The sequence below is a fragment of the Carettochelys insculpta genome, chromosome 2, assembly GCF_033958435.1.
Source record: "Carettochelys insculpta isolate YL-2023 chromosome 2, ASM3395843v1, whole genome shotgun sequence".
Lineage (NCBI taxonomy): Eukaryota > Metazoa > Chordata > Testudines > Carettochelyidae > Carettochelys > Carettochelys insculpta.
The window spans coordinates 77,461,234-77,486,804 of record NC_134138.1 but is presented as its reverse complement, the minus strand read 5'-3'; the positions used below and the strand labels follow the sequence as shown (position 1 = coordinate 77,486,804).

At 44.3% G+C, this 25,571-nt stretch overlaps 1 protein-coding gene across 3 annotated transcripts in view; it reads right to left on the bottom strand.

Annotated features, from left to right (window-relative positions):
* The window catches only part of PCMTD1 (protein-L-isoaspartate (D-aspartate) O-methyltransferase domain containing 1), a 73,880-nt gene that overhangs the window by 32,898 nt on the left and 15,411 nt on the right, over positions 1-25,571 (bottom strand). The window lies entirely within an intron of this gene.

Genomic DNA, 25,571 nt, shown 5'->3' with positions numbered 1-25,571 from the left:
CTATGAAGTTTGTCAGATATAGGGAAATGTGGCATTTTTGGAAACATACCTTTCAAACATTCTTAGTGCACCAAGCGGTAAGGGAAAGGAGTGTTCGTGGGAAAGAGGAGAATCATTTTCTGCTAATCACAGGAGCAGCTGTTACCTTATAATGTGGGCCAGCCACTGAAAGATAACTGGTCATGATCTGCAAGTGAGTTACACCTGTAAAAGACTGGATGAGAGGAATCCAAGGTCCTACCCAGAGGACTGCATGATAGCGATTAGAAATAGCCATCGAAAACCCACAGTATTGTATAAATTGCAAAAGCAAAATTGCTGAGCAGATAAGTTGAGATCTGCTTTCTGAAAGACCCGAGTCTTATTCCCCAAAGCAGCCTTTTAAAAACGCAATACTTAACTGCCTCCTAGGGTTTAGGATGAGGTCTTGATCAATAAAGGCTATGTAGTGCACAGAACTATAAAATGAGAGTTAGTCAACAGAGGGTAAGAACAGAAATCACAATTTGTGACTCAAAGGTTAATGGACAGTGTTAAAGCTTCACAGTAACTGCACCTGTACTCCCCTCTCCACCACTCACTCCACTGCCTGCTTTCAGATTTCCGACTGTGACCCTTGTCACACTCTTTTCTAAAGAGGAGCGTAAAAGCTGCACAGCCTTTACCATCAACTGATATCCCCATTAAGCCAGTATGCCTAAGAAGCCATCATGCGTACTATGCAGTCTCTTCAAGAGCTATGACTAGTCTATGACTAGGAGGTACAAGCTACCATGCCACTCTTTCCCTGTGTCTACATAAGCCCCTTCCTGTCAGAAGCGGCATGTTAACGAGCAGGTTCGAAAGATGCTAATGAGGCGCTGCAAGGAATATGCAGTGACTGATAAGCATAATGGCAGCCGTGGCAATTTGAAAGTGCAGCTTTTCTAATCGTGCACCACCCATGGAAATGGGACCTTCCGAAAGGACCCCCCCCCGCCCCAGTTTTCGAAAGCCCCTTTTTCCTATCTGGTGTTAGGAAGAATTATGGGGCAGTTGCAAGGTACTGCCACCTTTACTTCTACTCTGCTGCTAGTCACAGTGTTGCCTTCAGAGCTGGGCAGCTACAGAGCTGTGGCTACTGGCTGTGAGCCTAGCTTTGAATTTAATGCCACCGCCGCCACCACCACCAGCAATGCAGAAGCAAAAAAGCAGTCCCATATTACTTTAAAAGACTAACAAAATAATTTATTAGGTGATGAGCTTTCGTGGATCAGACTCACTTCTTCAGATCATAGCCATACCAGAACAGACTCAATATTTAAGGCACAGAGAACCAAAAATAGTAATCAAGCTTGACAAATCAGGAAAATTACGATCAAGGTAAGCAAGCCAGAGAACAGAGGGGAAGAAGGAGGTGGGGAAAGTCAGGAATTAGATAAAGTTGAGTATGTAAAAGAGCCCCTATAATGAGCCAGAAAATTGTCATCCCTATTCAAACCATATGTTAATGTGTCGAACTTGAATATAAAAGAGTTCTTCAGCCTCTTTCCAAATGACTGTGAAAATTTCTTTTCAGTAAAACACAAACACCACTGGTATAAAAAGAAACAGTATGATTCCCCCTGGATTTGAAAGTGAGGAGAAAAAACAGTCAATGTGGACATTTTGGTTCTTCCATCATCTGTCGCTTTGCTGCTCTGTCATCAGATGGGGCAGATGTGTCCAAAAATAAAGTAACAAATAGAACAACATACAATACGAAAAGTTTACAAATGAATATTGTTTTTAGCGGAGAATGAGAAGAGCAATCCGTATATTTTATAAATGCACCTCAGTTTACAGGTTCGACATTAAAGAAAGCTGATAAGAGTACACAACAATGGGGAAAAAAAAAAACGACAAAGATGATGTTACTCCAGAAAGAATACCAAGGGTCCTTAAAGGGACAATGGGGAAAGCTATTAATTGGGAAACAGACATCTACCAGGCTCCAGATTAAATACCCTAACCCAAAGAAGAGGGGAAAGGAAGCAAACATGTAGCTGCAACTGGAAGGGTGTCTCAGAGCAAGAGCTGCATAGGTGTCTCTCTCCCCCAGTTCAAAAGTAAGGATGTCTATACTCTTTCCTCAGTTAAAACTTGCAAGTAAGGAGTAAATTCAGGTAAAACCAAGGTGTTGGGTTTACCCCTTTTTTCTACTTGCTACATACCTTTGGATGAATAAATATTACTTTGTTTTGAAGAAGCTGGATTTGAGTAATTTTAATTAGCCACTGGTAATAGATTCCTGGAGGAAAAGGGCTTACAGGTGTCAAGTATATGTGGACCGGTCACATTACAACAATTGGTAAAAGGGGAAGGAAGGAATAGTGAGGGGAGTGCATAGCAGGGGTAGGACTTCATGGTGCCACCTGAGATTGGGGAGAACAGTGCAGCCTGTCAGAAGGGTGCACTGAAAAGAAACTAAAGTAGTCTAAAGCACACCTTGTTCTCTAACAGCGATATGTATCTATAATATACACGTGCACGCGCACACACACACACACACACACACTTACTTTAAGAACTGCACAATTGTCAAAGAAGAATCTATAAGACAGTGACATGTTCAGGAATGAATGTTCCAAATGGCTGAATATACTGGGGGGAAATGCATTCATTATTGGAGAACTGCAAACGGCACACACAATTTAAACACCCATTTGAGATAATTTACCTTGCAAATTCAATGAGTAAAACTACTGGAGTTCTCCTAATATAGTCTTCAGCACCCAGTAGAATTGTTATATACACAGTATTTTCATAAACCTTCCAGAATGTTAAGCTAATTGGACTGTATAACTCACAGCAATTTATTCATGGCCTTTCAGTTTTGACTGTGTGTCTTTCTTACCCATGTAGTCTTTTCCCTCTATGTGGTTAAAATCCCTTTTAAATTATATGCCTTTAAAGCCACCAATATAACCGTATTCATTTTACTACTTTCCATTTATTTTCCGTTGTGCCTCTAGATACTGCTACTTTAGCTCATATTCATGGAACTTTAGTGATAGGCTTCTGGGTTGGTTTTTTTTTTTTTAAGTTATGCGTCTTTATACTGGTTCGTTTATTCTCTGTTCTTAGTACTATGATTTTCTGTGATCAGTATTATCAATATGTCCAGGTTCTCAAACTTCAGCATAGCAGAACTAAAACACCTTTCATTAAATTAGTCCCAGTAATCTCCAGAACAAACTGTTGGATAACATTATCAAAAGCGCCCGAGGCATTTAGGAACATAAGTCTCATTGAAAGTCAATGGGCCTTAGGTTCCTTGCTTATGTCATGCAGTGAGAAAGAAGCAGAGACAAAAGTACCAGAAAGTGAAGAACTCTCGCTCTAGAATCAAACAAGATATTAGTGCCTTTTTGTAATAAACTGGATTCTACTTTCAGAAGGGCACCTACCACCTTTCCACTTAGTCACTGAGAACACTTCATATTTTGGAGAGGAGGAAAAGGCAGCCTCTATTCAGCCTCTGCAACAGTAAATGAGGTGGCAGCATTATGTATCAGGCAGGAAGCTGGCAAGAAGCCAGCACACAGCAAGTTGACTGAAAACCAGAAGCCATTCAGTATCCAGCTGCACCCCTGAAGAGAGCTTAAATTGCTTGGGCTGACATATTTCATTCCTGGGAGAGAAAGACTCAGATACAAGTGACCATTAAGGAACCATACTGTAAGCAGATACACCTCCATATCTGGCAAGTGCATACTGCTGTCCTCCAGCTTTATGAAAACTGGCTTATGAATATGCATTACTCAAATATACTTTATGCAAAACAGGGGATGGAACGTGTCACTATGGAAGTTGTAAGCCACTGAATCTGTATAACCTATTTATGTGCGTGTACCCATGTGAGGTTAGAAATATTAAGTGGAAACCAGTTTTTTTAGTCCATGTAGTCCAGTAAAAGCCATTAATGATACTTTAGGAACTTAAACGGCTGGGTGATCAAGTCAATGACCTGCAAATAGTTTTGCTTTTCTCGTAAATCCAAACTGGGACTGGTCCTTCAAAGACACGTGACCATACTATCTGATGCTGGAACCCATTTTGGATCTGGTACTTTTCACTCAATGTGAGAAAAATTTGAACGGAACAGAAAGAATTCCTTCCTTACAGCGGGGGTGGTGGTGGTGCTGGGGGGAGATGAGAGAGATAAAGGGAAGAAACACCAACGGGGGAGTGTGGCTAGATACCAGGATACACCCACTTTCCACTCAAGATGCCTACTGGAAACACACAACAATGAACAGGGGAAGGACTGGGCCTACACTCAGACTGCTTAGTTTGCAAAAGATATGAATCATGAAATCAAGAGTCAGTCCTCAGGCTAGTTTTGTTCAACATCTTAATTAATGACCTAGACGAGGGGATGGACTGCACCCTCAGCAAGTTTGTAGCGGACACTAAACTCAGGGAAGAGGTAGATATGCTGAAGGATAGGGATAAAGGTCCAGAGAGACAGACAAATTGGAAGATAGGTTTCTTTTGGTCCTGATGAGGTTAACAAGGATAAGTGTAGCATTTTGCACTTAGGACATAAAGACCCCAAACACCGCTACAGGATGGGGACTGACTGGCTATGAAGCAGTTATGCAGAAGAGGACCTAGGCATTACAGTGGATGAGAAGCTGGACGTGAGTCAACATTGTGCCTTTGTAGCCGATTAGCCTAATGGCACATTGGGCTGCATTTGTAGGAGCACTGCCAGAAAATCTAGGGAAGTGATTATTCCACTTTGACACCCATGAGGCCACATCTGGACTAGAGTGTCCGGTTCTGAGCCACCCCAAGTACAAAAAGGATGTGGATGCATTGGGGAGAGTCCAGTGGAGGGCAACAAAATGATTAGGGGATTGGAGTACATGACTTACAAGGAGAGGCTGAGCAATTTAGGCTTAGTCAGTCTACATAGGAGAACAGTGGGGTGAGGTGGGGCAGAAATGGGTAGCCGCCTTCAACTACCTGAAGGGGGATTACAAAGAGGATGGAGTGAGACAGTTTTCACTGGTGACAGATGACAGGGTGAAGAGGAATGGTCTCAAGTTGCAGTGGGAGAGGTTTAGGTTGGATATTATGAAAAATACTATTTCACCAGGAGTGGTGAAGCACTGCAATAGGTTACCTAGAGAGATGGTAGAATTGCCATCCCTAGAGATTTTTAAGTCCCAGCTTGACAAAGCCCTGGCTGGGATGATTTAATTGGGATCAGTCCTGCTTTGAGCAGGAGGTTGGACTTAATGGGCTCCAGAGGTCTCTTCCAACACTATGATTCTATGTTAGGGTAAGAATTTGCATGTAACAAGTTTTGAAGCATATTAGCTAGCTTGAGGTGTTTACTTTGAGTTAGTAACTTCTTGTAATCTGTCTCTTTTCACTTGCAACCTCCTACATTTTATCTTTTATATTTAATAAACAGCTTTGTTTATTAACAAGTCCAGTGTAAATAACTGTTACCAGTGAGGGGAGAGGGCAACAACCACTGTTCAGATCTCTTTTGTGATAAAGAGGGCAAACTTATAAGCTTTGTCTTCGTAAAAATTTACATAGAGGAAGACTGACTTCTGCCCTAGTCACTTCCACAGAGAGTCAGCTGTGGTGCCTTCTTGAGTGCCATGCTCATTCATCTGTATAGGCACCACCGATCCCACAACCACTCAATTCCTTCTTGCTGGCAACTCCAACAGAGATGTACAAAAATCAGGTAATGGAATGGATATCAGCAACACATCTCAAAAAATAATATTTATTAAAGGTAAGCTGTCACTTTTTCTTCGAGTGTTTCCTTGCTGAGTCCATTCCAGGTGACTCATAAGTAGCTTCAATGGAAGTTTGGCTGAGAGTTCACTATTTAAAGGTTTACAGTACTTCTCTACCAAAGCCAGCATTGTCCTGGGTCTTCTGGGTAAACGTGATGTTAAAATATGGACAGATGACTGCCTTACAGATGTCCTGGATAGCAACTTGGTCTAGGAAAGCTGACAAAGAGGCTTGCACCCTGGTTGAGTGAGTGATGACAAATTACAGTAAGTGGCACTTGTACTAAATCACTGCAGCAATGAATGCAGGCAGTGAGCCAAAAAGAAATGTGTTGAGCTGCCATTAGCACCACAATTGTGTTGAACTGGGAAATGGCTTGGTTCTTTCAATGTAGAAGACTAGTGTTCTCCTGAAATCTAGGGGACGCAACCTATACCCCTCCTCCAACTTACGTAGCTTTTGAAGAAAAAAAGGTAAGTACATTTTCTGATCCGTATGAAACTGAGAGACCAACTTGGTCAGAAAAGTCATGAGTCTGCAGCTGGACCTATCCTCGTAAAAGAGAGCATAAGGTGACTCCTCCGTAAATCACTTAATCTCAGTAACCTGGTGGGGAGATGCAATTGCAAGCAAAAATGTGACCTTCCAGGAAAGGGAGAAGGAGAGAACATTAAGAGAGGCTCAGAGGAAGGGATCCATGAAGCATGTCAGCATCTGATTCAGGTCTTACGGTGGGACAAATTTCCTGACATGGGGGTAGAGGTGCTTCTATTCCTAATACATTTCTGCTTGTTTATTTAGTATCACTATATAAAACCTGTTCTCACAGGTCCAATGTAGCTAATTTGATCAATTAGGATAATGCAGAAGGTTCCCAGTTTACATTTCAACCCTTAATTGTTATGCAACAGTTGTACTCATGTATGACTAATAAGCATTATATTCTACAACCACTTAAAAAAAAAAAACACACCACTTACCATAGCTATTCAGTCAGCTATACATCAACTGGCAGAACAGAGAGGTTACGTCTACACAGCACTGCAACCTCAAAATAAGCTACGCAATTTGTGCTACTCAAATTATGTAACTTATTTCAAGTAAACACCAAAATAGCCTATTTTGGCATGTGGTCCTGTCTAAATGGTGCCATCTGCTAAAATAAAGCTGTTTCGAGGCATCCCTGTACTCCTCATGCAATGAATTGTACAGGGATGCCACAATTAGTGCCTGTTATCTTGAAAACTGTTTCAAGACAACAGGCATACTGCATAGTATTCTGAAATATCTCCTGTAGTCAGTGCATGCACTAGTTGCTTTCCTATTGTATTCTTAATAAATGTGGTGTATCATCTTTTCCCTTAAAAAGATTGTGTGTGTTTCTTATAAACAGAACAAACATGGTTTGACAATCCCAGATTAAGAAGTTCTATACATTGGAGACTAAGCATTAATGTTTAGTCTTAACAGGTTGATGAACGCTATGGCTGTTGTATGTATGTTGTGAGGATGTAAAGAGGAACCTGAGGAACAGTAACCTCCATTCCATCCTTTGTGTCCTTATGCTTCTGAACAAGTACACAGGGGGCATACATACAGCTATTTAAAAAAATACACCACAACACACACCCACAACCCCCCCCCCCCCCCCCAAGCGCTTGTATTATTCACGAGGCACATGTCCCAAAACTCACAACGACACATACTCACCAGGAAGGTGGGTTTTTTTTGTTTCGTTTTTTAAACTTGGTTTACGAAAGTGTTAAGACTATTAGCTGATATAATCTGAATCTGTACAAAGCGAACATATCACCATTACCCAAGGCATGAAAAAAAATTAATAGGATTTTCATAGAAATTCTGAAAGTTAAGGTTACTTTTTTCTCCATATTCCACTTAGCCTCATTTTTACAATTCTACCAATTTAGATTTTGAAGACAGAAAGAGCATCTCTCAAAAATATTTCAACTTATTAAGCTTTAACTGTCCTGATGATGGAACAAGTTTTACAGGAAATTTATAAGATACCATAAACTGCACTAAGTAAACTTAACACTTTAAGCAATGATGGAACTATAAACTATATATTTTAGCATATTTTTAAAAACTGATTAACAAGCAGTTAATTTTCACAACAAATGCTTCATAGAACACAAATTCACCAATGAACAGAGGACTAGCACAAGGTTTATACACCACTTATGTTCCTATTAAACCCTCTCTTGAACTGGCTCTCCTCAAAAGACATCATTTTCATCACAGGAATATCCTATTTACACTTGCAGCACTATGCTGTAGAACAGATTCAGAAACCACAGATCATCTCTAGATCACTTGCCTATTTGCAGTGAGCAGGACAGTTATATGATGCTGGTTTCTCTTCACTGCCATGTATGAGAAATATCAGATAAGTAGGTGAAGAAATGAGGACCAAAACTAAACAATACAAATTTCCAAAAAAAGATACAACTCACTTGTCGCATTAAACAGTTAAAAATGCAATCTTGCAATAATGTGAGCAGTTTGTGTAGTTATAGCATAGCAAACTGACAAAGAGATTACCTATTTCTAATCACATGGAACCAGACATGGTGGTGAACAATTCCATTAATTGGTCCATGCTTGGAAAACTTTGAGATTAGTTTTAAGTGCATGCTTTCATAGAACTGGAACATTAGTATATCAAATAAGTTTCCTGTCCAGCCCAAACACATGCAGAACTGCCTGGATATTACTGACAGAATGACCCAGAGTAAACTCATTTTATTTCAGTACTCTTACTGAGACTTTATAATTTACTCAGTAACTAATTTCATCCTATTATTTCAGTATGTTTTAAGTCTAAGAAATGTCAGCTATGCATTGGTTTACTAAAGGTCAACCTCCCTTCCATTTTTGAAAATACAAATTGCACCTAATCTTTACCGTACAAGATTTATATTTTTATTATTGAAACCAATATGAAGTAGTATTACAGTCCATCATTTTACCCCTTACATTTTTTAAGGCTCACAGAGCCCAGATTCAAGACACCTGCATATAATCCAACTATTATCCAAATAAAAGAAAAAAGTCTGAAAGAGTATTTAAACACGCTTTGAGAAATATTATACAAACATGATATCGAGTTGGCATAAACCCAAAGTATTGTGGAGATGTGTTAAGAATCATGCCTTACCCAAGATTACTTGCTCTTTAACAGCTGCAACAATACTGGGAACTCAAGATCCTGCAGAGACAGCAAATCAACCGGCAAAGTGACACCAATGCTGCTCAGTCATCTGATTCTATTACTGTTGAGTGGCAGTTTCTTTCGTTACCAAAGAAAAGACTGTTTCCAAGCCATTGGTAATTATAAAACAATAGCAACAAACAGTTTCCTTCACAAGAGTCAAAAAAAAAAAAAAAAAAAGCCTTTTTTTTTTTTTTTAAACACACACAGCTCATGCAGTTAAACACAAGTGTTTTTATTTTATACAAAACATTTTGTGAATGACAGGAATCATCGAGACATACAGACGTGGAAATTTGTCCAAATTGGCACAACTGCATGAATTACACAAACAGGATTATTTCTCAGGGCTGTCTTGTCGGAGACTGGTGACTACAGGTATCCATTTGGATCTGCCACACCTTTAATCCTCAAACCATATTTCCAGTGTTCAACCCACCTACAGGTTAAACATCTCTAATCTGGAATCTCTCTCATCTGGCAACATCCATAATCTGGCATGATTTTAGTCAACTGGATGACCACTTATGGATGTGGCCAAGTTTCCCATGGCCCCATAAAGTTTGACTATAGGTATCAGTCCTGGCTCTCAGTACTCTGTGCCATTATTTAGCTGTAATATACCCCTAAATGTCTCAGGGACAACTAAGCAGAAGAAGTGCTGGTAATGCTGCTGGATAATACTGACCTCTCAGTCTGGCAAATTCTCTCTTTCAGCACCAGTCAGGCCCTGAGGGTGTCAATCTAGACAGATTCAACCTATCAGCATTAACCTGCATTATTTCCAAAGCCTATTACAAACACAAAACTAGCTAGTGCTTGGGAAACTACCAAGTCGCATTAAGATGGTGCAAATCCAACACCCTTTTCTAAGAAAGGTGCTTGATGTCTACTTCTGTATAAAAAGGGCCTTACCCCAAGCCTCCTCTCAATTCTCAAACATGGGCTCAAAAAAAAAATCTATGCTTTCATAAATGTATTTCTTAACCTAGTTTGCTTTGCAACATAAAACACATAGCCCAAAAATAACAGCCAGTTACAAAGTAACACATTTAAATAGCATGTTTAACTACAGTGAGAAATTAAAGATGGGCTCCACTGCCAGCCAACATATACAAAAAATGTAACATATCTTATTATGAATATATGCAAAAAAATCAACTGAGTTGCATCTCATTTTGCTAGAGCACAGGAAATAGAAGCACCTATTTCTTCTCTCCACACTTGGGCTATGGCAACACTGGTTGCTATTTTGGGATACATTTGCATAGCAGCATTATTTTGAGCATGATAATCCCCTTCTGCTACCCCTTGTTGTGAAAAGGGGAGTGGAAACTTCAAAATAGATGCTTATTTCTCATTTTGGTGCCATTTAGAAAGCACCAAGTTCAAATTAAGTTAACTCAAAATAATTTACACAATTTGTATGCTAGCGGGAAAGGGGAAGGTTTAGAGGATTAAAATATATAAAGAACAAGTTAAAAATTACTTAGAAAAATTAGGTCTCTTGAAGTCACCAGGGCCTAATGAAAAGCATCCTAGAATACTTAAGGAGCTGACAGAGGAGGATTGGATGTCAGGAGAGATTCCAGAAGACTGGAAAAGGGTAAATATAGTGCCCCTCTATAAAAAGGGAGAAAAGAAGAACAATCCAGGAAACTACAGACCAGCCAGTTTAAATCCTGTGCTGTGAAAGATAATGGAACAAATAATTAAGGAATTTATTTGCAAACATCTGGAAGAAAATAAGATGACAGGTAACAGCCAGCATGGATTTGAAAAAACAAAATCATGACAGACCACTCTGATAGCTGTTTTGGACAGTATAACAAGTCTTGGGGATAAGGGAGAGGCGGTGGATGTGGTATACCTAGACTTTAGTAATGCATTTCACATGGTCTCGCATTATCTTCTTAACAATAAACTTAGCAAATACAACTTAGATGAAGCCACTATAAGGTGGGTGCATAACTGGCTGGATAACCGTTCTCAGACAGTAGTTATTAATGGTTCACAGTCCTGCTGGAAGGGTATAAAAAGTGAAGTTCCGCAGGGAACTGTTTTGGGACTGGATCTATTGAATATCTTCATCAATGACTAAGATATTGGCACATAGAGTACGCTCATTAAGTTTGTAGATGATACCAACCTGGGAGGGGTTGCAACTGCTTTGAAGGTTAGGCTCAGAATTCAGAATGATCTGGACAAACTGGAGAAGTGATCTGAGGTAAACAGGAAGAAGTTTAATAAGGACAAAAACAAAGTACTCCACAGGGGAAGGAACAATCAGCTTCATACATATAGAATAAGAAGCGACTGTCTAGGAAGTAGTACAGTGGAAAGGGATTTAGGGGTCACAGTGGACCACAAACTAAATATAAGTCAACAGCGTAATGCTGTTGCAAAAAACCAAATATGATTCTGGGATGCATTAACAGGAGCATTGAGAGCAAGACATGAGACGTCACTCTTCCACTCTACCCAGCACTCATTAGGCCTCAATTCGAATATTGTGTCCAGTTCGGGGCACCAAATTTCAAGAAAGATGTGGAGAGACTGGAGAAAGGTCAGAGAAGAGCAACGAGAATGATTAAAGTTCTAGAGAACATGACCTATGAGTAAAGACTGAAAGAACTGGGCTTGTTTAGTTTAGAAAAGAGAAGACACAGGGCACATATTAGGGGTTTTCCAGTACCTCAAAGAGAATTACAAAGAGGAGGGAGAAAAATTGTTCTCCTTGGCCTCTGAGGATAGCACAAGGAGCACTGGACTTAAACTGCAGCAAGGGATGTTTAGATTAGACATTAGGAAAAATTTTCTAACTTTCAGAGTAGTTAAACACTGGAATAAGTTACCTTGGGAGGTTGTGGAATCTCCATCCCTGGAGATATTTAAAAACAGGTTAGACAGACACTTATCGGAGATGGTCTAGATGGTGTCTGGTCCTGCCAAGAGGGCAGGGAAGTAGACTCGACCTCTTGAGGTCCATTCCAGTTCTAGTGTTCTATGATTCTATGCACTGGGAAAATTACATAAATTATTTAAAGTTACAGCTACAGTGTAGCCCTAGCCTTAAAAAAAGACTGGAAAAGGTCAAAGCCTTTATGAAGAAACTACAGAAACAACTGGTAAACTAATTAGAGACATTTAGAAGTGACACATCAGCTGTAGTAAAGTCAAATTCCAATAAGTGTTTCAAGTTACAATACCCGCTCCTCTGCTTCCACTTTTAAAATTATTTTCTCTCCCTTCCTGTAGTGCATAAGCCCCACACAAACATAAGGGGGGGTGGTATGGAATCACCAAAGGAGCAAAAGTAACTACAGAAAATGCTGTCAAATGGACAAAAGACTAACTGCTATTAGCAAGTAAAACCCAAGTTTACAAGAAATGTGTGCTGTTCTATGACTGTGTCACTTTACATCACTTTTTGAAGACAACTAGAGACTTCTACCAAGTACAGGTTGCAGATTTTAGGAATAAAAGAGTTAGGACCGAAACTTCAAAAAAGCAGTTTAATTGTGAACTGTCTGCTGTGGCACAAATGATCAAATATGTACATGCAAACTATTTAAGCACACATGACTTTCTGCATGTCCGCACGAATTACATGTCCAAATATGGACACTAAGGAAGCACTCAAACTTGGCCCTCAGACAGATTTAATTCTGAAATGGATTATGATTTCATAACTGATAGGTCTATACAAGTCCAGGGAGCAGTACAGTCTCCCTTGTTTAACAACATACATCACAAAACCGGGGGTAAAAAACTGCTCTGATGTCCAAATTGCAACTCATAACTGCAGCATCTAATACACTTATCATGTGTGGCGAACTGAACACTGTGGTGTGGCAAAACGCGGCTCCTTGAAGCTACACACATGGAGTGCCTTCTGCTCGTTCCCTGTGCTCACCTCACCACTTGTTGGGACAAGTACGTGGTGGCAATGGTTTCTCCTGTGGCTCCATCCTGGAGCCACAGGGCTGCTGAGGGCTCAGCCCAGGGGCCTGGCACAGTTCCAGCAGCGGTCGCAGCTCTAGTGAGTCACAGGGAGTTTGGGGGGGGTGACATTTAATTTGAGCGGTAGGAGGGTGTGTGGTGATCCTTTAATTTCTATTGTAATTAATTATATGACAGTAGGGTCCAATCTAGTTCAGTTTCTCCACGCAGTTTCAGAATTCTCTCCTCTTCAACTCCACTACCCACACTTTTGATGCACACTTTCTTGGGGGTCCATAATGTACAGATCATTCTTGAGGCCCCAGCTCTGCAAGAATAAACAAACCCCTGCACACTCAAACATAAGATAAAGCCTAAGGTGCCACAGAGATTTCCATTAGCTTCCAGTTATGAAAAGAGAAGTTAGTTTAAATGAGCCTACCCACAATTATACGCTGTCAAGAGGAGCGTTAACTGTCCTAAACTTAAATGTCATTCTTCAGGTTTATCTTTTGACTTCACCCTCTTCCAAACCATTGTTATATTTGCCAGTTTTTAATCTTAAAATATCTTTTCCTCCCCCCGACAAAAGTAATGAGATTTTAAAAACAGTCTAACTTCTACCAGTTTCCTTGATCGCAATACTGCAGGTTTTCAATCTTTGTGATTATAATTTCTGTATCTTACACCAAGCTTTTATAAACATACTGAAGACTTAAAATGTAAAATCATAAAGGTTAATGCAACTACATGAAGCTACTTTGAATTTTGGGGGGGGGGGGGGAAATCAGCTAGACTTCATGTTGATTTTTTTTTAAATCAACTATAACAAAATGATTAAAGTACTATTGGAGCAGTGACCAAATTCCCTAAAAAGATCAGAGCCCGCTATGTGATGGCAGAAATATGAGAACATTCCTGACTTGATAATCTAAAACAACTTAAATTTTTAAAGAAATGTTTTAGCCCTATCTATATCCTGGTTTCTAAGTCAATTAAGTTTAAGGAAAAATATCCACCACAGTTTTTCACTGAATCAGAGATGGAAGTGACCTCAGCAGCTCATTGATTTCAGCCTCCTGCCCAAAGAAGGGTCAACCTTAACTAAATCATCCCAGCCAGAACTTCGTCAGTCTGGGACTTAAAAACCTCTAGGGATGGAGATTCCACCACCTCTCCAGGTAATACATTCCAGTGCTTCACCACCCTCCTGGTGAAATAGTTTTTCCTACTATCCAGTTTATATCTCTGTAACTTGAGACCATTGCTCCTTATTCTGCCCTCACTCACTACTGCCTCTCTCCATTTTCTTTAGGACCACCTCCTTCAGAAAGTTGAAGGCTGCTATAAATTCACCCATCAGTCTTCTCTTCTGCAAACTAAACAAGCCCAAATCCCTCAGCCTCTCCTCATAGGTCATGTGCTCCAACCCCCTAATCATTTCTGTAGCTCTCTGCTGGACCCTCTGCAACACACCCACATCCACATCCTGTTCACACCTGGGTGGGGAAGGGGTGTCCAGAATAGGATGCAATACTCCAGATGTCGCCTCACCAGTGCCAAACAGAGGGGAATAAAAACTTCTCTAGATTTGCTATGGATGATAGCAATATAGACAACAAGTATTACCTAGCCAAACAGGACCAGAAATCAGAACATTGTGGTTCAGTCTTCCACTTAATGTTTGTTAACAATTTGTCTCTGGTGAAACACGCCCAGGATTCACCACTGAATTTGGTCTCTTGGCTGAATCACTAACCTCCCTGCTTTGGACCATGGTCTGCCAGAGACAGCAATGTGAATGTTGTGCATGTCAGTACTGACCACTACTACTAATTCACCAAATAACCTTCGGGAAGTCCCTTAACCTTTTCGCATCTCAGCTTCTGCATCTGTAAGACAAGAAACATTCTATTTGTCTAGAATGAAGAGGTGCTGCACAGATTTATTTGTTTGCAAATTAGCCCATGATTTTTACACAGAAGGTACTAGAGAGAAAGACAAAAGCATATGGGGAGTTCTTCACATCAGTTAGAAAAAATAAAAGGACAACACTTAACAACTAACACCATCTCAGTAAAAAATAAATAATAATAATAATTAATAATGGTGATGGTACTTCTGGGATATCTGTAAATTGACTAAGAAAAGCAGGTGATGAAGTAGTTGCACTGTGTAGGCCAATATGACATTTCCAGGTTTAGACGATGAAGCAACCATAGACAGGCAAATTTCTCAGCAAGGAATTAAAAATTAGACAAGTGGGAAAAATGTTTTACAGATGTTCCAATTCTGAGGCTGAGACAAGAACATCTATGAAAAAGTTTGGGTCCTCCCAAAGTGTATTATGAAAACTTTGGTCATACCCTGTTTGTATAATCTGTCAAAGGTTGTTTGAAATGAGGAACAGACAACAAAACAGCATCCTGGAATAAATGTAACACAGAGCATTTTTAGGAAGACGCTTTCTATAGCACAAAGGATCATGTGGTTGCAGAATACCTCTGGTGCTACTGAAGGGCAGAAATGAAAAACAATCAGTGATTCAAATTCTCTATTCTGAAAGATTAGGGTCATGAATAGTATTCTACAGAAAGATCTCAAAAACTGTGCAAAGGACAAGATAACTTGTGCCAATGATTCAGTGGAGCATTAGAATGTACTTAATATGAAAGCTGTAGGTCAGCAAAGAACAATACAGTAAACCCTCAATTTACATGGAGGTTGCATCCTGGGCAACCTCTGTGTAAATCAAATGTCATGTTTTTTTTTTTTTTGGGGGGGGGGGGGCGGGAGGGGGAGGAGATCCTCAGAATTCCCCTGGCTGGGAAAAGCAGGCAGCTAGAGCCTCTGCTCCAACCAGCGGCTTCAGCTCCCCCTGTGGGCGGATGGATGGAGACCCAGTTAGGGGTAGGGTGCCTCTTGCTCCAGCCGCTGGCTATGTGGAGCAGCCATAGTGCCTCTGCTGCCCCCCAGCTGCAGCACTACTTGGCCCTGAGGCTGCTTGGATGGCGGCAGCTCCAGCCATGGTGCTGGAGCCCTGAGCAGCTCCAGCTGTGGCATGGCTTGGCTCCACGCGTCTCCAGCCGTGCCCGCCTCCTCCACCCCAGCATTGCTGAAAGGCAGGAGCTGTCTCCTCAGGAGCCCCTGAGCCAGCTGGCAGTGCAGAGGTTAGTGTGGAGGTGGGGTACGATAAAGTAGGGTCCCCTTGGACTCAACTTGTGTAACTATGAAAACGTGTAAGTTGCGTCCATGCAAAGCAAGGGTTAATGTATTCTTCTGGGCAACTTCCTGCATCAAAAAATTCCAGAGTAATTTGCAGACTGGAAAGAATACCAACTTCACATTTTCCAAACATAACAGATTTCTACTTAGAAGATTCAGATTGCTGGTATACACTTTTTAAAAAAAAAAACAAAAAAAAACCAACCTTCTGTAGAAAACTGAAGAAAGAGAAGTTACTCACCGTAGTAACGGTGGTTCTTCGAGATGTGTTCCCGTGGGCGCTCCACAATAGGTGACGGGCTTGCCCGGCGCCGCAGATCGGATCTTCCAAGCAGTTTCTGCCGGACCGCGCATGCGCCAGCGCGCGCTGCTCCCTTGCGCGCTCCTGGCCATGTGCGCGATCCGGTCCCCGCCAGTTCCTCGACCAACCGCCTCGGGTGCCCCTGCAAAACACTAACAGAGATCCGAAGCGGGGAGGATGGGTGGGTAGTGGAGCACCCACGGGGACACATCTCGAAGAACCACCGTTACTACGGTGAGTAACTTCTCTTTCTTCTTCGAGTGTCCCCGTGGGTGCTCCACAATAGGTGACTACCCAGCAGTAACCCAAGATAGGAGGTGGGTAATCGGATTATGTGCAGCTTGTCCCCGAGAGGACCGCTGCAGAGAGACGGGTATCCTCTTGGAATACCCTGTGAAGGGCGTAATGTTTGGCAAAGGTGTCGTAGGATGACCAGGTCGCCGCTCTGCAAATGTCTTTTAACGCAACGCCCTTGAAAAAGGCTGTTGATGCCGCCACCGCCCTGGTGGAATGAGCCCTGGGAGTGGCCGATAAAGGAGTCTTTCTGAGCTCGTAGCACATTTTTATGCAGGATACAATGTGCTTTGAGATTCTCTGCGAGGAGAGACCCTCTCCTTTCGATTTGGGAGCGAGGGAGACTAGGAGTCTATCCGTTTTCCGGAAGGACTTGGTCCTGTCTACATAGAAGGCTAGCGCCCTCCTCACGTCCAGGAGGTGTAGGCGCGCCTCTTCGTTGGAGTTATGAGGTTTTGGATAAAACGAGGGTAGAACAATAGGTTCGTTGATGTGAAACTCGGAAGAAACTTTGGGGACAAAGGCTGGATGCAGCCGTATGGTTACCGCCTCCTTGGAAAAAACAGTGCAGGCTGGCGTTGCCATGACTGCCGCGAGCTCGCTCACCCTACGAGCTGACGTAATTGCGAGAAGAAAGGTCGTCTTAATTGTAAGGAGGCGGAGAGGAACCGTAGCCAAGGGCTCGAATGGTGGTCCCATCAGTGTGGTAAGCACCAGGTCCAAGTTCCACGAAGGTGGAATCGGTTTCCGAGGGGCGTAGAGGTTTATCAACCCTTTGAGGAACCTGGTAACCATAGGGTGGGCGAACACCGTGTGCCCTTCCTCCTCATGTCTGAACGCCGAGATGGCGGCAAGGTGGACCTTTAACGAGGATAGCGAGAGTCCTCCTCTCTTGAGGTCCAGTAAATACTCTAGAATTGTAGGTATAGGCACCGAAAGGGGGGCCAGCTGCTTGGTAGAACACCAAGCCGTGAAGCGAGTCCATTTTTGTTTGTAGGTCTTCCTAGTGGAAGTCCTCCTGCCACTTTCTAGGACATGTTGTACTGCCACTGTGCATGTGCTCTCTAGGGAGCTGAGCCATGGATTAACCACGCTTGCAGTCGCAGGCTGTGGGGGTGCGGATGCACTATGGACCCCTGGGCTTGCGTGAGCAGATCCGGCGCCACCGGAAGAGGCATCGGTGGATGGTCCGACATGCGCAGGAGTAGGGGGAACCATTGTTGGCGATCCCAAGTTGGGACTATGAGGATCATCCGGGCCCTTTCCCTCCTGGCTTTTTGCAAAACTTTGTGGATCAGCACTGTGGGAGGAAACGCATAAAGCAGGGGGCCCCCCCACGGGATCGCGAACGCGTCCCCCAGGGACCCCCATCCCAGTCCTGCCCTGGAGCAGAATCGTGGGCACTGCTTGTTGTGCTGAGTGGCAAACAGATCTATGTGGGGAAAACCCCATGCGTGGAAAATCGACCGTAGCAGATCGGGACGGATCTGCCACTCGTGTGTGAGCGCAAAATGCCTGCTCAGCTGGTCTGCCTTCACGTTGTGTGCACCCGGCAAGTATGAGGCTTTCAAGATTACATCGTGGGCGATGCACCAGTTCCATAAGCGGATTGCTTCCGCGCATAAGGCATGGGATCGAGCTCCTCCTTGCCTGTTTATATAAAACATAGTGGAGGTATTGTCTGTACTGATCCCGACGACTTTGCCTTGTATGTGGTCTCGAAAGTGTTTGCAGGCGTTGAACACTGCTCTGAGCTCCAGTACGTTGATGTGTAGTGACTGTTCCGTGGGTGACCACAGTCCTTGAGTCACCTCTTCGCCCATGTGCGCTCCCCACCCTATGAGGGAGGCATCTGTAGTGAGAAAAACCGATATTTGCGGCTGGTGGAAGGGTACCCCTGTTAGCAAGTTCCTGGGGTTTACCCACCATTGCAGGGATTTGCGCACCCCGGCTGTGGGCGACACCACCCTGTGAATGGTGTGTACTGCCGGTTTGTATACACTCGCCAGCCAGTGCTGCATGCTGCGCATGTGTAACCTGGCGTTCTGCACTACAAACGTCGCCGCTGCCATGTGGCCCAGCAGCTGCAAGCACGTCAAGACCGGCACCGTAGGGCTGAAGGTGATGACTTGCACGAGGGAACCGATGGCTCGAAAGCGAGCCTCTGGTAGGTATACTCTCGCTGCAACCGAGTTTATGCGAGCCCCTATGAACTCTATGTCCTGTGTGGGGTCTATTTGTGATTTTGCCAGATTGATAACCAGGCCAAGTGAGGAGAACGTGTTTGCTGTGACGCGTATCATGCGCAGAACCTCCCCTTTCGAGGCCCCTTTGAGCAGGCAGTCGTCCAGATACGGGAAAATAAATACCCCCTGTCTGTGCAGGTAGGCTGACACCACTGCCAAGGTCTTGGTGAAGACTCTGGGGGCCGAGGAGAGGCCAAACGGTAGGACCTTGTATTGAAGTGTTCGTTGCCTACCATGAACTGGAGGAATCGCCGGTGAGCCGGATGGATGGTTATGTGGAAGTACGCGTCTTGTAAATGGAGGGCTGCGAACCAGTCTCCGTCGTCCAGAGCTGTAAGGATGGAGGCGATCGTGGTCATCTGAAAACGTTGCTTGCGCAGGTACCTGTTGAGGCCGCGAAGGTCTAAGATGGGCCTCCAGCCTCCTGTCTTTTTCTCCGTGAGGAAATACCTGGAGTAGAACCCTTTCCCATGCAGTTGCTCCGGCACTCTTTCCACCGCCCCTATGAGCATGAGATGGTCCACCTCCTGCCTGAGCCTCGCTACCTGGGAGGCCTCCTGGAGGTGGGGCTTGGGTGGAGGTCGTGACGGGGGGAGCGACTGGAAGGGGATGGCGTACCCCGTGGCTATGATCTCCAGCACCCATTTGTCTGTGGTGATCCTTTGCCACTGGTCGTAGAATGGACGGAGGCGATAGTGAAACAGCTGCTTCGGATGACCTTGTGCGATGGTAGTGATGGCGCAGCCCTGGATCTGTATGTCAAACTTGTGGCCTTTGGCCCCGCCCCAAGGACGCACGGCTCTGTTGTGAGCGTCGCCTGGGAGTTCTGTACTGCTGGTGCTGTTGATGTCGCCCTTGCTCGTAACCCCTGTGATACTGGGGGCGCTGTTGCTGGTACTGGTACCGCCTTTGCTGAGGGTAGTACCTTTTCTTTGTGTATGGAGGGGTGTAAATCCCCAGGGTCCTGAGTGTGGCTCTTGAATCTTTACTGGAATGAAGGACCGAGTCAGTTGATTCAGCAAACAGCTTCTGCGAGTCGAAGGGAAGGTCAACTATCTTCGCCTGCAGATCCCTCGGTATACCCGAGGTCTGGAGCCAGGACTCCCTTCGCATCACCACTGCGGTTGCTGTGGAACGTGCTGCCGTGTCCGCAACGTCCAAAGCAATCTGAACTCCCATCCTCGCAGCCGCGTAGCCTTCTTGCACTATGGCCTTGAGGACCGGCTTTTTGTCCTCTGGAAGTGAGTCCATGAGGGAAGTTAACCTGGAATAGTTGTCAAAATTATGGTTCGCTAAGTGCGCTGCGTAATTTGCCATTCGCAACGTTAAAGTGGAGGAGGAGTAGACCTTTCTGCCGAACAGCTCTAGCTTCTTGGCATCTTTGTCCGTTCCCCCTGTTTTAAATTGATATGTTTTTGATCTTTGTTGCGAGGACTCCACCACCAGGGAGTTTGGCTGTGGGTGGCTAAACAGGAACTCCATGCCCTTCGCCGGCACGAAGTATTTCTTATCCGCTCTCTTTTGGACAGGCGGAATAGTTGCAGGGGTCTGCCATATCGTAGTGGCGGACTCTAAGATCGCTTCATCAAGCGGTATTGCTACTCTGGAAGAGGCCGGAGATCTCAAATTTTTGAGGAGCTTATGGTGTTTCTCTTGCACCTCTGCTGTCTGGATGCCTTGCGTGAAGGCCACCCTCTTAAACAGCTCCTGAAACTGTTTGAGATCGTCCGTAGGATGGACGTCCCCCAGGGCCGTAGCCTCGTCTGGGGAAGAGAGTGAGGAACCGCTGGGGTACATCTCTCTGGACCCTTCCGGTTCCTGCTGGTGATGGTACACCCTCTCGCTAGAGGTTTGCGAGGGAAAATCTCGGGGTTCCATGACCAGTCCCCCTTGAGATGCTTGAGTCTCTGTCCCCGGTTGCGATTGCCCTCGGGGGTACGAGATAGGTTGTGGGGATCTTTCCCTAGTAGATTGCCGATGGTGTGTATGCCCCGCGTGGTAGGGGCGACCATGGCAGTATAGGCACTGTTCTTGGGAGGGTGACCTAGACCACTCCCTTGGTGTGTACCCTCTGCGTCTGGGGGAGGGAGATCGTCGAGACACTGGAGAGAGCGACTTCGCATAATAGTCCAGTGGTTCAAACCCCAGGAAGGGTGAAGGTGGTCCCAGCCAGGGTGAGGCTGGTTGTAAAAATGGAGAAGGGGGCTCCGGGTAGGCTAGGGGGGACCCCTGCCTTCTGGTTGGAGTCTGCAACGTAAGCGGAGGGCTGTGAGAAAGCAGCTCCACAGCCCTGTCCGGAGAGGGGCTGCAATGCCTCCTCTTGTGTGCAGCCTTCCCCCTCCCTGGAGGAGATGACTCCTCCCCCTGACGCGCGGGGGATCCCGGCCCCGTCGGCACCGTGCTAGGCACGCTCGAAGGCGGTGCCGCACGTGCGGTGTCCTTCTGCACCTGCAGGCTACGTGCCTGCGCGCTCTGCACCGCCGGTTCCGTCGGGGTCGGTGCCGCTGCCTGCGGTGCCGCCGGTACCGGCGCTTGTTTAGCCGCCGCCCTGCCTGCGGTGCGGGGTGGCTGGCTGATCATCGGAGGCTGAGCCGTTTCCACGTGGCTCTCCGTGCCGCCGCCGATCAGCTGTTGCTGCGGCTGGGGGCTGCATGCTCCTCCCGTCCCGCTCACTGTTGCTGCCGGCAGGGATCGGGCTGGAGAGACTTTCCTCCGTTTCTGCACTGATGGAGTGAGGGAGGCAGCTTTCCTTTTAAGGGCCCCGGAGGGTCCCTCCTGCTGCGGCTGCTCCGGCACGTCTGGCTGGAGGGCCTTATCAAGAAGCAGCATTTTAATGCGCATCTCCCTGTCTCTCCGTGCTCTGGTTGTTAATTTAGCACAGAAGGCGCATTTCTGTGCCACATGGGACTCCCCCAGGCACCTTATGCATAGACTGTGCCCATCGGACACTGGCATCGCCTCTCGGCAGGACTCACATTTTTTAAAGCCTGAAGAGGACATTGTTGGTGAGTCTTTGAGTTTTTTTAAGTGGGTACTTAGCACCTTCTTTGTGCTGTTTTCCCCGTCCGATGGCCTGCCTCAGCAGGAGGGCTGATGGCCATAGCTCCTGGCCTCCAGCGCTTGTTACTGGGACTGGCTGAAGCTGTCCCGCTCGTAGTTTGTTTGTTGTTGTTTGTTCTTTTTTTTTTTTTGCAAAATAACAACCGGCTAACTCGTAGTAGCCTAAGTATCTGAAAAACTTTGAAAGAAAAACAGATAAAGTCGTTGAATACGCTATTTGGCCTTAGCCTAGTCGGATTCCGTCTGCAGCCGACGGCGGTTAAGAGGAACTGGCGGGGACCGGATCGCGCGCATGGCCAGGAGCGCGCAAGGGAGCGGCGCGCGCCGGCGCATGCGCGGTCCGGCAGAAACTGCTTGGAAGATCCGATCTGCGGCGCCGGGCAAGCCCGTCACCTATTGTGGAGCACCCACGGGGACACTCGAAGAAGAACAATCTCACAACTGTCAATGGCATCAGTTTTGCATGGCTCCATGTCAAGAATATTGTTTCAAAGTCAGAAAGAGTACGTGTCCTCTTCTCCCCGTCCTTTTCTGTTTCAGATAGCACAGAGGACTCAGTTGGCTCTAATGTGGAGTTTTTGTTTCTTGTTTTTTTAAGAAATAGTGTTGTTTAAATATTTTAACTGTTTGTTTTTAAAATTCCCTAGTTTCTAACGGCTGGTTTTGAGGACCGCAATGTGAGATTTCTTTTTAACCTTAATGTGCTCTGAGCCATAAACTCAACATTAATGCAGGTTTCTTGCCTGGGAATAAAATCTTGAGCTCTGAGTCAACAGATCACAGGAAAGAGCAGGCAAAGCTTGTATTGCAGTAAAACTTTACAGCTGGAAATGAGCTCTTTCAAAATTAAACTAGTAACTGGAAAAGCAATCTATCAAATTCATGACATTATGATTTTACTTGAATTAGCAGTTCACTGAAACTACTGTCCCATATGTGCCACTCCTGGGACATTAGCAATGTTAGTTTGCAGAGTTAGCTCATCTTCTCTAAAACTGTGTTGTTATTCTGGAGATATAGTTACCAGATCACAACTCCAAATTGTCTATTCTCTATGACCTAGGATATATATCTGTTTTCACATGACAGTAGATGTGTGATAATAGGTCAAATAAAGTCACTTAATTTTTAAAAAAAAAAAAAAACTAAATCAAGAGACTGTCACCTTTGTAACATTTAAATTTCTCCTGTCAGTGTTTCTTGTGGATACGCATCCAGGATAATCTTTATCATGCTGATATCCTCAGCTGCATTATTTTAATAGGAAGTTATAACCTTCTTCCAGTAGTATAATTTACTGGAGTCCCATTCAAGAAAAGAAAGTCTGTCACATGTATTAATAAGACCATATCCATGCCATTTACTGGATGGAACTCAGTTTATTACAACAATTAGTTCCTTTTGTGGGAAAGTAACTAAGTGTACAAAGCGACCTCTCTCCCTATACCACAATTTTCCTAAAAATATGAACATGTAACTAAACTCCCTGCATAACAGATGAGTTTGCCCTTTCACTGATGAGAAAGGGCATGTGAATGTTACAGGGCATTCCATAGGCTTTATGAAAATATGCTTATGAATATAAATAGGACATAACTGCAATATGCTTCACGCAAAACATCTCATGTAAGACATGAAAATTAGACAAGTTTTATCTACTGAATATGATTTTCCCACTTGTATGCATGCAGTCACCTTTGTAAATCAAGTTAGAATAGCTGTGTAAGCCTTTGTTACTAATGCAGTCATGCTAACTTAGGGCTTTTACTGGTACTTCACAAGTACAACAGCCCCTTAGCAAAGAAATATGCTTAACCTTCCAGACAACATGTGAGTCAGACAGTAAAGTATGGAGACACTGCTACTGCAGAGACATGCAACCATGTCACCTGATACTCCAATCCATCTTAAACCAGGTATTATTCCAGGAGTAGCCAAGAGGGCATCACACTGAAACAATGGATCCCTGCCTTAGGCAAATCTTAAACACAAGGAATGAGGTAATCCAGGTCATTAGCTCTCCTTGGCAACACCACTGAAGATGACTGCTGGAAATGTCCGAGACTGAATGCGGGGGCTGTGGGGGGGGGGGGGGTTAGACCCAGCATGGAAGTCTTTCCAGTCTCCAAAAGAAGTTTATTAGAACAACTTCAAGGGTGAGATATTACACATAACTACTTACTTCAATGTATTAAGCTTAGCTTGTGTGTTTTATTTTGTAAAGTAACCTACATTGTTCTGTCCTCTCTCTCTTATAACCACTTAAATCCTACCATTTGTATTTAATGAACCCAGTGTAAAAATGGTTAACTGCACGAAGCAGTAGTGCATCTCTCTTTCTTAGGATAAAGAGGACAAACAAAATGAACTTATCCCCCATAAAATATTGTGCAGAATAAAAATATACTTACTGAGGGTTCAGATGCCATAGAGGCTATGAATTTGGGTGCTGATAAGGCAAGTCCATTTAGGGAGGCTGTCCCAGAGCTGAGCTGATCTGTGTCCGCATTATACTGCAGAGAGGGCTGTGCCCCTATCTCTGTGTCACTACTGCAGAAGGCCTGAGAGTCTGCCTGAGCAGGAAACAGTTCAGCAGTGCCTAAGAGAGCAGGAAGGTGGGCTTGAGGGTATTTAAGAAAATTAGACAGCCCCAAAGGGATCCCAGCAACCTAACCCATCACAGATAACAGTACAAAGTAAAGTCAATGTAATGCAGCTTACATTGACTAACTATGGAGGTATAGGCACTGCAATACTCCTCCCTTTGCTTGAGCCTTCCTGCCACACTGATAAAACCACCTCAACAAGAGGCATAGACCTTTTTTGTGATGCAGTTAAAGTGATGCCGTGCCAGTGTAGACACTGTGTTGCTTTCATTACATTTAGCAGCCTTCCAAGAAGTGGCTGACAATACTTTCCATGACTGCTCTGATCATTGTTTTGAACTCCACTGCCATGCAAACAGATATAGTGATGAATGACCCTCTTCCTTTAAAGGCCTGATAAATTGCTCTGTTTCCTTAGTGTAGAGAACAACTGCCAGGCTGATCATGCCACGTTCATGTAGCATGAACATTCCTACTTCCAGTATGTGGGGAGTGGTGCAACACCTGAATGTGTAAAGAGAAGAAGTTGTGCAAATACTATTTAATTCCAGCCACAGGATCTTTGATAGCTACAGCAAAATCATTTGGGACAGTGCCACATTAAAAAGTCTAAAATCAAGGAGCTCGGACAAGCATACCATAGGGCAAAATAATTTAATACTCCTCTGGTGTGGAGCCACAAGCATGCCACTTCTACCAGGAGCTAAACCCCATCCTCAGGGGGTCACCCCACCTCCACAGCCAAGAGCCCCATGGATACTTCAGGAGGGTTGCAGCCACTGGCCACCCACAGGAAAACATACTCAAAAAAGAAGTGAACGTTGAGAAGGATGAGAGACAGACAAGAGAGGGCAGAGAGATCTAGTGGCAGGTCAGTC